The 9,926-nt window shown below is 37.7% G+C and overlaps 1 pseudogene; it reads right to left on the reverse strand.

Moving 5' to 3' along the window:
* Positions 1 to 2,917: 2,917 nt before the first annotated feature.
* Positions 2,918 to 6,549, reverse strand: LOC120612368 (60S ribosomal protein L36a-like; annotated as a pseudogene).
* Positions 6,550 to 9,926: the final 3,377 nt, after the last annotated feature.

Raw genomic sequence — 9,926 nt, forward strand, 5'->3', positions numbered from 1 at the left:
GTGGGCATTTAAAAATCTGCCTCCTAAATTTGGCATCTGAGTAACCTTTTTTCTAATGTTTTTTGGGGATACCCTGATGATGTGTCATAAATTTATTCATCAGTCCAATTCTAATTAGAACCATTCTAATAAAGAAACTTCTGAGGCTAAAAGGAATCATCCTATACTTGATTTAACCATCTTTCAAGAGCATGAGTGATTGAGGCTTATGCAAACTGTTCTGGTCCCACCAGTCCCACAGGGGCAGGTCTGAGCATTTCTAAATAAAAGGCCTTGAGATGGAGTAGCAAGGCCCACTGGGAGCTAACCCTGGCACTCTGAGGCCCCAGTACAGATTACCTCACTTGGGCCCTGACCTCTGCCCATAAACTCCATAAATGAAGGCTCATCCCGACTTCCCATTGATTATGTCTTAAATCGTTCTAAAAAAGATGTCTCTGCCTTATCATTACCATCTGACCAAGCTCTTATGCAATTTATCTCATCTGTTCCTTTTGGGTGTCTACTATGTGCCAGGCATTGAGCTAGTTACTAAGGATATATTGGTAGATGAAGTAGACATAGTCCCTTTGCTGGTAAAGTTAACTCTTTTCATTTTGACCAGGACTGTCATTTAAGTTCTATTGATTTCATTCTCTATCTCAGTACTCACTCATGGGACTTTGCCTCTTGCTGAAATCATGGCCCACTTAGTCCTCAGCCATTCTGTGAACTTTGGGTCAAAGGTGAAAGGAAGAGTTACTTTCTGTCTGTCTGGTGGCAAGGAACATTTTTCCTGCCTATCGAAAAACCAAAAATGTTCTTAAGAGCAGCTAAAACAAATATCAAGCAATTTTTTTTTTTCTGTAAGAGATCACTAGATTGGCCCGTGTAATCTTATCTATAGAATTCTCTTCCTTAACCAATTAATTATCTCACTCAGTCCTTAATCTTTTTAGCAAAGTTCTAACAAGACGGAAATGTTTTCCATCCAACACTAGTAGCTAAGATAATGGTGTCACCAGCAATGGAAAATAGTGACTACACAAACATTTTAGTGTATGGTAAAGATGCTGACCTATGAGATGTGTTATGACTAACTACTACCCATAACTAAACTACATATGTTTGAGAGTGATGTTCTAAGTAAATTAAAGTGGATTCAGGGTTATTCCTATAATCAAACCATTCAACACAAATATTTTTGAACATCTCTTAAATATATGCCAGGTATTATGCTAGGCACTAGGAACACAGCACTGAACAGTCAGAACATCGGAAAGGGTTGTCTGTGTTCACCATTTCTAATTCCTCTCCTTCCATTCTCTTGAAAACCTACGCTAATAAAGCTTCACATCCACTACCTCTCTGACACAGTTTTTGTCACGATCACTTGTAAACTTCATTGTCAAATCCAATAGTCGATCCTCAGTCCTCCTCTACCTGCCTTGCTGGCAGCATTTCACACTCCCTCCTCCTTGAGATGTTTTCTTCACTTGGCTTCAGAGAGGTCACACTCTCTTGTTTCTCTTCCCTAGATGGGGCAGGGGTGGCCTCCCTCTTGTCCCGTTAATTGCCCTAAGGCCACTAGGCCAGATCAAACAAGTACATGCAAACCACTTGACTAAAGTGATGGATAACTTTAAGGGGAATTATGGAATCATTCCTTTTTATGCTTACAGTACTTTATTAAGGTATAACTTATAAAAAGAAAAATGCACAGACATGATTTTTGACAAGCGTCTACACCAGTGTAGCCAACACTCAGGTCAAGATATATCACCTCACAGCCCTCCCCCGTTATACTTTATTATTAAAAGTTGACTTCCAGCCCAATCTACTATCTGGGTGGTGGGTGGGGCAGTGTCTTATTTGGCATCTATATGCACGAGTTACATTATCCATATTTGGGCTAGGTCTGCTTCTTCCCCCATGGGGCAGCTAAGGACAGAGGCACAGAAAGCTGCTGGGACTTGACCAGGGTAACAGTGTGCAAGCACAATGGTCATGAACACTAGACCGTAAGTTCCACAAGGGCAGGGCCCTTTGTTTTGTTCTCCGATATGTCCCAAATACCTGGACCAATATCTAGCACAAATAGGCACTGAATAAATATTCGTTGAATTAAAAAAAAAGAGATATCACTTTAGCACCCCAACCCGAAGACAACCAATTTTCTACTTTCTATCATCAAAGCTTAGTTGTCTTGAATTTCATATAAATTCTATTCTTGAATTTCATATAAAGGGGATAATACAGTATGTACTATTTTTGTCATGTACTTTTTTCACCCACATGGTTTTTAGATTCATCCAGGTCATTGCAAGTATAGTTCTTTTTTATTACGAGTAGTATTCCACTGTATGAATATACCACAGTTGTTTACTCATTCTGTTGATGGACCAGCAGGTTGTTTCCTGGTATGGGCTACTGCAAACAAATCTGCTATAATAAAGCAACTATTATCGTTTGGCTTTTTGCATATATATGCATTTCTCTTAGGTATATATCTGTGAGTGGAATTGCTGGGTTGTAATGTAGATATATGTTTAAATTTATGAAAAAAAAACAAAAAAACAAAACTGCCAAACGGTTTTCCAAAGCAGTTAAACCACTTTACATGCCCATCAACACTGCATGGTAATTTCAGTTTCTCCACATTCTTGCCAATACATAATAGAGCAGACCAGGCCTCCCTTCTGCTTTACCACCTCGTCTCCTCAGTCCCCCTAAAACTTCCTTTGAGCTACTGAACTAAAGGGCTATACAACTTTAGAAGGGAATTACGGAGTCTAGTCTTTTAAATATTAGTCTTTTAAATATTCTGGTGAGTCTGCAGTGGTATCTTATTGCAGTTTTTATTTCAATTATTCTAATGACAACGTTGAGTAAGCATATTTTCAGAAGTTTATTGGCCATTTGAATATTTTTTTGGAAGTGAACATATCCTCAAGATTTTATCGTCTTCATAATAAATCAAAATATGAAGCTTAGAACTGGATCACTTGGCCCTTTCTCTTATCTCCTCCCAATTCAGAATGCTTGCATCTCTTCATAGTGAGCTTTCTCTTAGGTCTGCAATTGGGCTCAACACATTCGTCTCAAGACAATCTTTTTTGTAGTTTTAGACTTTTTGCGGAAAATCGGCTTAGTCTGCCCACCATAACCACTCTGCTTTCTGCCGTAACACTGCTTTCCCTGTGCATACAGAGAATCCTTGCCCTTCTTGTACTGTGTCGCTTTGTGGGGTTGGTACTTGCCACACTTCTTACAGAAAGTCCCACTGGTTTTAGGAACGTTCCCTATGTTTGCAAAAGCACTATCGGTACAGAAAGGGCCATTTGAATATATTGTTTATGAAATAATCGTTTACATTTTTTGCCTATATAGTTTTGTTTAATTTATTATTGACCTATAGGACTCTGACATGAGTCCTTTGTCAGATATATGTACTATGAATATTTCCTCTCAGTTTGTAGTTTGCCTTTCTACTTTCCTAATGACATATTTTGATAAGCTGAAATTTTAAATTTTGATGAAGTAAAATTTATATTTTTTAAATTTTGGGTTCATTCTTTCGTGTTCTAAGAAAGCTTCGCCTATGCCAATACAGTGTAATTTTTTCCCTATGTTTTCTCTTAGAACATTTATAGTTTTACTTTTCACACTGAGTTCTACAATGCCAATTCAAAGACCATCATCAGTCACTTGGATTACTGCAGTTGCCTCTTGACTTGTCTCTCCTTGCTTCCATCCTTTTTCTCCCTATTGTCCCTTCTCAACCCAGATGCCATAGCAATCCTTTGAAAACAAAATTCACATTATGTCATTCTTCTGATCAAAAACTCAGCGACTCCCCATTTCATTCTCATAAGAGCCAAATTCCTTGCAGTTGCCACCAGAACCTGTGTGATCTGGCCTCTTATCTTACTTGATTATCTTACTGCTCCCCTGCTCGCTCACTCTGCTTCTCTCACATTGGCCTCCTTGCTGTTTACAGAATGTGAACACACCAGATACACCCATGCCTTTGTACTTGCTGTTTCCGCTACCTCAAATGCTCTTTCCAGATATACATATGAAAAATTTCCTTATATCCTTCAGGTCTTTGTTCAGGTGTCTCCACTATGTTTAAAATTGTACTTGCTCCCCATCTTTGCACTCCCAATCTTTCTATTCCTGCTCTACTTTTCTATAACACTTAGCACCTCATACATACAGTATGCTGTTCTTATTTATTTTCTTTATTATTTATTGTCTCTCTTTCTCTCCTATAGTGTGATTTTTGGTCTGTTCTATTTGCTGATGTTCACATTCCATAAAACAGAACCTAGAATATAGAAGGCAATTAACAAATATTGGTGTAGTCGTTTTACTTTTTACTAGTAGGCTTTTCAAATATGAGAAAAGCAGAGAAGACAGTATAATAAACTAACAATGATCAGTCATTTCAATTTAATAATTATTAGATTTTTACCATATATATTCTATATATATATATAGAGAGAGAGAATATATATATATGTTTTTTTGTTTTTTTTTTTGCTAGAGCATTTCAGGTAAATTATAGCGGTCATGATGGCTAATCCCAATATTCAGTATATAGCTCTAAAAAAATAAGGACAGCTTTCTACATAATTCAAATGCTATTCTATGCCTAATAAAACTAATGATAATTCTCTTTTCACATCTAATTAGAAGCAAAATCTTTCTCTCTTTTTTTTTTTTTTTTTTTGGTATCTTATTCCAATCTGTATTATTCTCATGTCCATTATCACTTGGACTACTGCAAAAAATGATAATTATTATTACTTTGATTCATTATATTAATAATGATACGTTATTGTGTATCAGGGCTGCTTAGAATTCTTTAATCCTAATCGATCTTCTTGGACGCTGGGAAATGCTCAGAGCCCAGTTTGTAGTTCACCTTTAAAAAGTGAGCATTCGTTGTGATGTGCATATCATATCCTAATATAACACTTTCCTGTTCCCAGCATCTCCAGCTTTATCCTATTTTCTTCCTTATTTTTCCTGTCAATCTGTTACATTATGGCTCCTAGTAAACTACATCTCTCAGTGTTCACACACTTAAATAGTCCCTTTCCCTTAAATCTGGACTAAGCCTGTGATTTGCTTCAACCAATAGCATATAGCAAAAGTAGCACTACCAATTCCAGACCTCTACCTTAAGGAGAACTAACAGCCTCCATTTTGTGCTGTTGGGATTCTTAAATCACCATATATGAAGTCTAGCTACCCTGTTGCAAAGACCACATGGAAAGAAGCCATATAGAGAGGCCATGTAGAGAGAAAAAAGTCTTGAAATGACATGAAGAGAGAGAAAACTAGCTCAACTGTCCCAGTGTCCCAGCTGAGCCCATCATAGATTGTGCAATCATGAGCAAATTAATGAGTTAACTAATTAGATAAAGAAGAAATAGCCAAATTTCTTCTGAAACACCCTAGCCAAGACCCTCTTACTTTAGGTATTGTTTCTCACAGTCTGGCCTGAAGACCACCTGTATCAGAATAACCTGGAGTGTTTATTTGAAAGGGAAATATTTAATCCAACCTAAGAATCTCTTGGACAAAGCAGGGGAATCAGGATCTTTAATGAGACTTACCCAGTTGATTCACAGGCACAATAAAGTTTAAGAATCTGCTTAAGGGCTCCCTCCTACCTGTTTTCCACGCTGCTCTAAGTCTACCCTCCCCCTCTCCCCAGCCCCCGAACCTACTGCTCTACTATTTAGAGTTTGATCCTACTGGTTGCTCAAATGCCAGACCAGAATTCTAGATCTAATCATTTTTCATGGTTGGTATTTTCTTTTCACCTACCCAACTCTGTTCTACCTGGTTCATTCACTCTGAATCCACCTTGTCTTCAGGATTTCTCCTGGTCTTGAAGTGTTTCTTATAATTCAGCTGAAGAAACTCATGCCTTGAAGACCTGAAGTCCCTGGCTGTGCAGACTAGTTCTGGTTCTCACCTTATTTCTCAGGCTAGCACATCAGCTCTCTTCATCCTTGAAAAACCAAATCATGATGAGAGCTTTTAAAACTGGATATAGTTCAACTTAAGGACAGAAAAATATGTGATGGCTTTGTTAATTAGGAGTTAACATTTGTGAACTCAGATGAATTTCAGGGGGCATGGTGAAGGCAAAAGCCAGATTTTGCAGTAGATGGATGAATTAATGAGAACAGAAGGTTAAAGAAGGTTTTTATCGAGATGAAAAAGACTCAGCATACTTACAGGTGGAGGAGAAAGAACCACTAAGGAAGAAAAAAGTTGTTAACAAAAAAATGTGTGTATTGAGAAGTAGGATGACCCAGAAGGGATAAGAATTGATTATAAAATAAGGGACGGTGTTACAGTTTTCTATAGCCACATAACAAATTATCCCAAACTTAACAATTATATTATTATATCTCATGATTTGGGGGTCAAGGATTTGAGCAGGGCTCAGCTGAGCAATTCTTCTCTCCCACCTGATGTCATATGAAGTTACTTGCCAGATTTACTGGTGGACTGGTTATCTGGAAGGTCCGAGATTGCTTCATTCATGTCTGATACCCTGGAAGGAGTGACTGGAAGGTAGGGCTAAGCTGAGGAAGTCAACCAGAGCACTTACAGGTGGCCTGTCCCAGGGAAGTCTCAGGGTGATTGGCCTTCTTACATGATGGCTCAGGCTTCCAAAGAGAATATTCTAAATGTTCTGGACAGAAGCTACAAGACTTCTAATGACCTAGTCTTTTTAGGTCCCAGAATGTCACTTATGGTGAATTCTATTGGTTAGACAAGTCACTGGCCTTACTGACACAGCCCTGATAGAAAGGAAGGGAATAAGGACTCCAACTCTTAGAGGAGAGTCAAAGAATTTACAAATATTTTTAAACTGCTACAAAAGAGGTGGGTAGATAAAATCAGAGAACATAAAAAAGAGTTGCCTCAGACATGAAGAGACGCCACCTCCATTGAACTTTTAAATGTTAGGAATATCCAGAACTCTGTCCTTAGCTCTCTCTATATATACTGTCTCCCTAGGTCATCTCATCTAGTCCTCCTGTTGCTTCAAAAACATTCATATACTGATAACTTTAAGTTTGTATCTCTAGACCCAAACTCTCACTTGAGCTCCAGATTTGTATATCCAACTCCCCACTCAGCATATCTACCAGGATATCTAATAAGCGTCTCAAATTTAACACTGTCAAAACAAAGCTACTGATTTCTATCCTACCCTAAGTCTGCTTCCTCCAGCCTTCCTGATTCTAGTAAATAAAACCAATACCCACTAAGTTGCTCAGGACACATACCTAGGAGCCTTACTTGGTTCTTCTCATTTCTCACATAGCATATTCAGTCCATCTATAAGTATCTACTTCAAATTCAGATTCCTATTGGCTCCAACTTCTTAAATATATCCCGAACCCAGCCACTTCTCTCCATCTCTACTCATCTAAGTCAATGCCATCATTACCGCTCACCTCTCACTGGTCTCCTTGCTGCACTCTTGACCCCTCATTGCCCTTCCTACATCCACAGCATCCAGAGTAATCTCTATAAAGTATAAATCAAATAATATAAATTCCCTGCTTAAAACCATCTAAAGACTTCCTAATGCAATTGGAACAACCTACAAACTTCTTGTTAGTGTCTGTGAAACCGGCCAAATCTTGCTCTATCTGCTTTTCTGCTCTCTCCTCCCTGCACTCTTCTTCCCCTTGTTCACTGAGCTCCAACTACTTTGATTTTCTTTCAATCCCATGAACACACTAAGTTTGTTCCTGTCTCAGCTCATCCCACCTATTGCTCATTCTGCTTAGAGAGCTCCTCCGATCTTCATCTGGTTCTTCCTTTTTATCAGTTAGGTGGTAAAAAAAAAAAAAAAAAAAAAATGACTCAGACGTCACGTTCACAGAGAGGCTTTCCCTGACCACTGCAGCTAAAGTAATACCACATCTTGCCCAATCACCTTCATCTCAATGGCCTATGGTAGTTTTTTCATAACATTTATTAGCACCTAAAGTTCTTATTCACTTTTTATGTTTATTGCCTGTCGTCCCTCACTAGGACATAAACTCCTTGAGGGTACACTTACTGTCTGTCTTATTTACAGCTGATTTCCCAGTACTTAGAACAATATAGGCCATAAAATAGACATACAATAAATGTTCACTTAAATTGGCTATTTCTTTATTCTGCAGGTAAATTGAGGAGAGGAAGGAAAACTCTTTGCTCTGTGAGATGAGACTTAAAGGTGTTTGGCTAATAAAAACAGGGCAGAGATTTCAGAAGGGTGTCTTGCATTAGGGGTCGTGCACCTTTCTAGACACTTCTCTCTGCAAAGGTTGTGTTTTTGTGTGTTTTTTTTAATCAGTAGATGAAAATCTTGATTTTGATTCTGACTAACATTTCTTAAAAAGTAATTTTATGGAAAAAATAATTTGATTTTTTCACCTTTTTAGATAGCATTGGCTTTCAAAAACAGCAATTCTACATTTTTTTTACAATTCTGGCCTAGAATTAATTTCTCTTAATCCATTGTTTTTATTTTGCTTTTGTTTCCATTTTTGTTTTCCTCCCTCTTTTTAAAGGATCTGCTATATCTGGCCCTGACAATACAGGATCAAACTCAGGAAAGCACAAGTATCAATGTTTTCTTTCATCATTATAACCTAAGTGAGTCTTTTCATGGTTCCATAGCCACACTTCTCTGTTCTCATCAGTAAAGTCTAGGTCCTTTGCAAGAGTTAAATTCATATTTTGATATCCATGCTTGTAACTCCCTTTCCCATCAGCAAAGTCTATGTTCTTTGCAAGAATTAAATAGGCATAACTTTTTTATGTTCGTCCTTTTCTACATTTGAAGAAAATGTTCTATTCAAGGTATATGTTGGCTACAAATTTTATTTTCTTACTCAACTTTTTAATGATGTTTTCTTGAAATGACTTTTATAACACCTTTTCATTTGTTCATTTTTACTGGTTCACACATAGTTCTCCTCCAGAATGTTGATGTGAACTGGATGTGAATTTACGAAGGTGATGAAAAGAGTAATTAAATAAAGAACTGCTTCTGACAGATGAAAACACTGTTAATTATTTTTCATTAGAGAAATGACATATATATATATATATATATAGCACACAGCTTTAGGAAGCCAGATCAACCTGCTGGACATGCTGAACCAGTTCTTGTCTATTCCAAAAATGGAAAGCAACATGTGTGATTTATTTCTGAGATATTTCAGAAAGCTGAATGTGTTTCCATGTGATATAGTGTATTGATAACTTCGTGAGGGCTTTTGACTTGCCTTTATCGAAAAACCTTTGTGATATTTACAAGTGTGGCTAAAGAACCAGAATGGACATCCATATGCAGCAGTAACTGGTCAACAGCCAGGTAAAGTCTGTAGGGTCCTCAAATGTAACCCAAACAAGGGCTTTTAAGACCAGAAAATTAAACATTACTCAAACTTCTTGTAGCCTGTTCCTGGCCTGGAATTTGGGAGCTTATTTTTAGAGTTTTCCACATTTGGTCAACCACACGTGTAGGAAGCAAGAATACAATATCACTCTGAATGTGTGACTGTGATTGTTCTCTCTTGTTGAGCAGCAGTAGGGGGCTGGGAAGAAGCTTTCCCTGATCTATTTCCTCACCTCCAAGCAGATCTGGATGTAAACTATTTCTAAATATTGGTTTAATTCTTATAAAACTCCAAAGAAGATTCCACAGCTCGCTTTAGGATGCAACAATTCGCACTCCATTTTCCCAGGCCACATTTGGGCGATTTTAAGTATGTGGATGACAAGATCATCCACAAGTATTTGGCTCTAAGCTCCCATTCTGATTTACTTATAAGGACATGCAACTTCCTAAGTTTCTCTTATTCTCATGGGCCCCAAATGGTTTCATGAGCCCTGGGAGTTTTTTGGAT

This window comes from Pteropus medius, unplaced genomic scaffold, assembly GCF_902729225.1.
Source record: "Pteropus medius unplaced genomic scaffold, Ma_sr-lr_union100, whole genome shotgun sequence".
Taxonomy (NCBI): Eukaryota; Metazoa; Chordata; class Mammalia; order Chiroptera; family Pteropodidae; genus Pteropus; species Pteropus medius.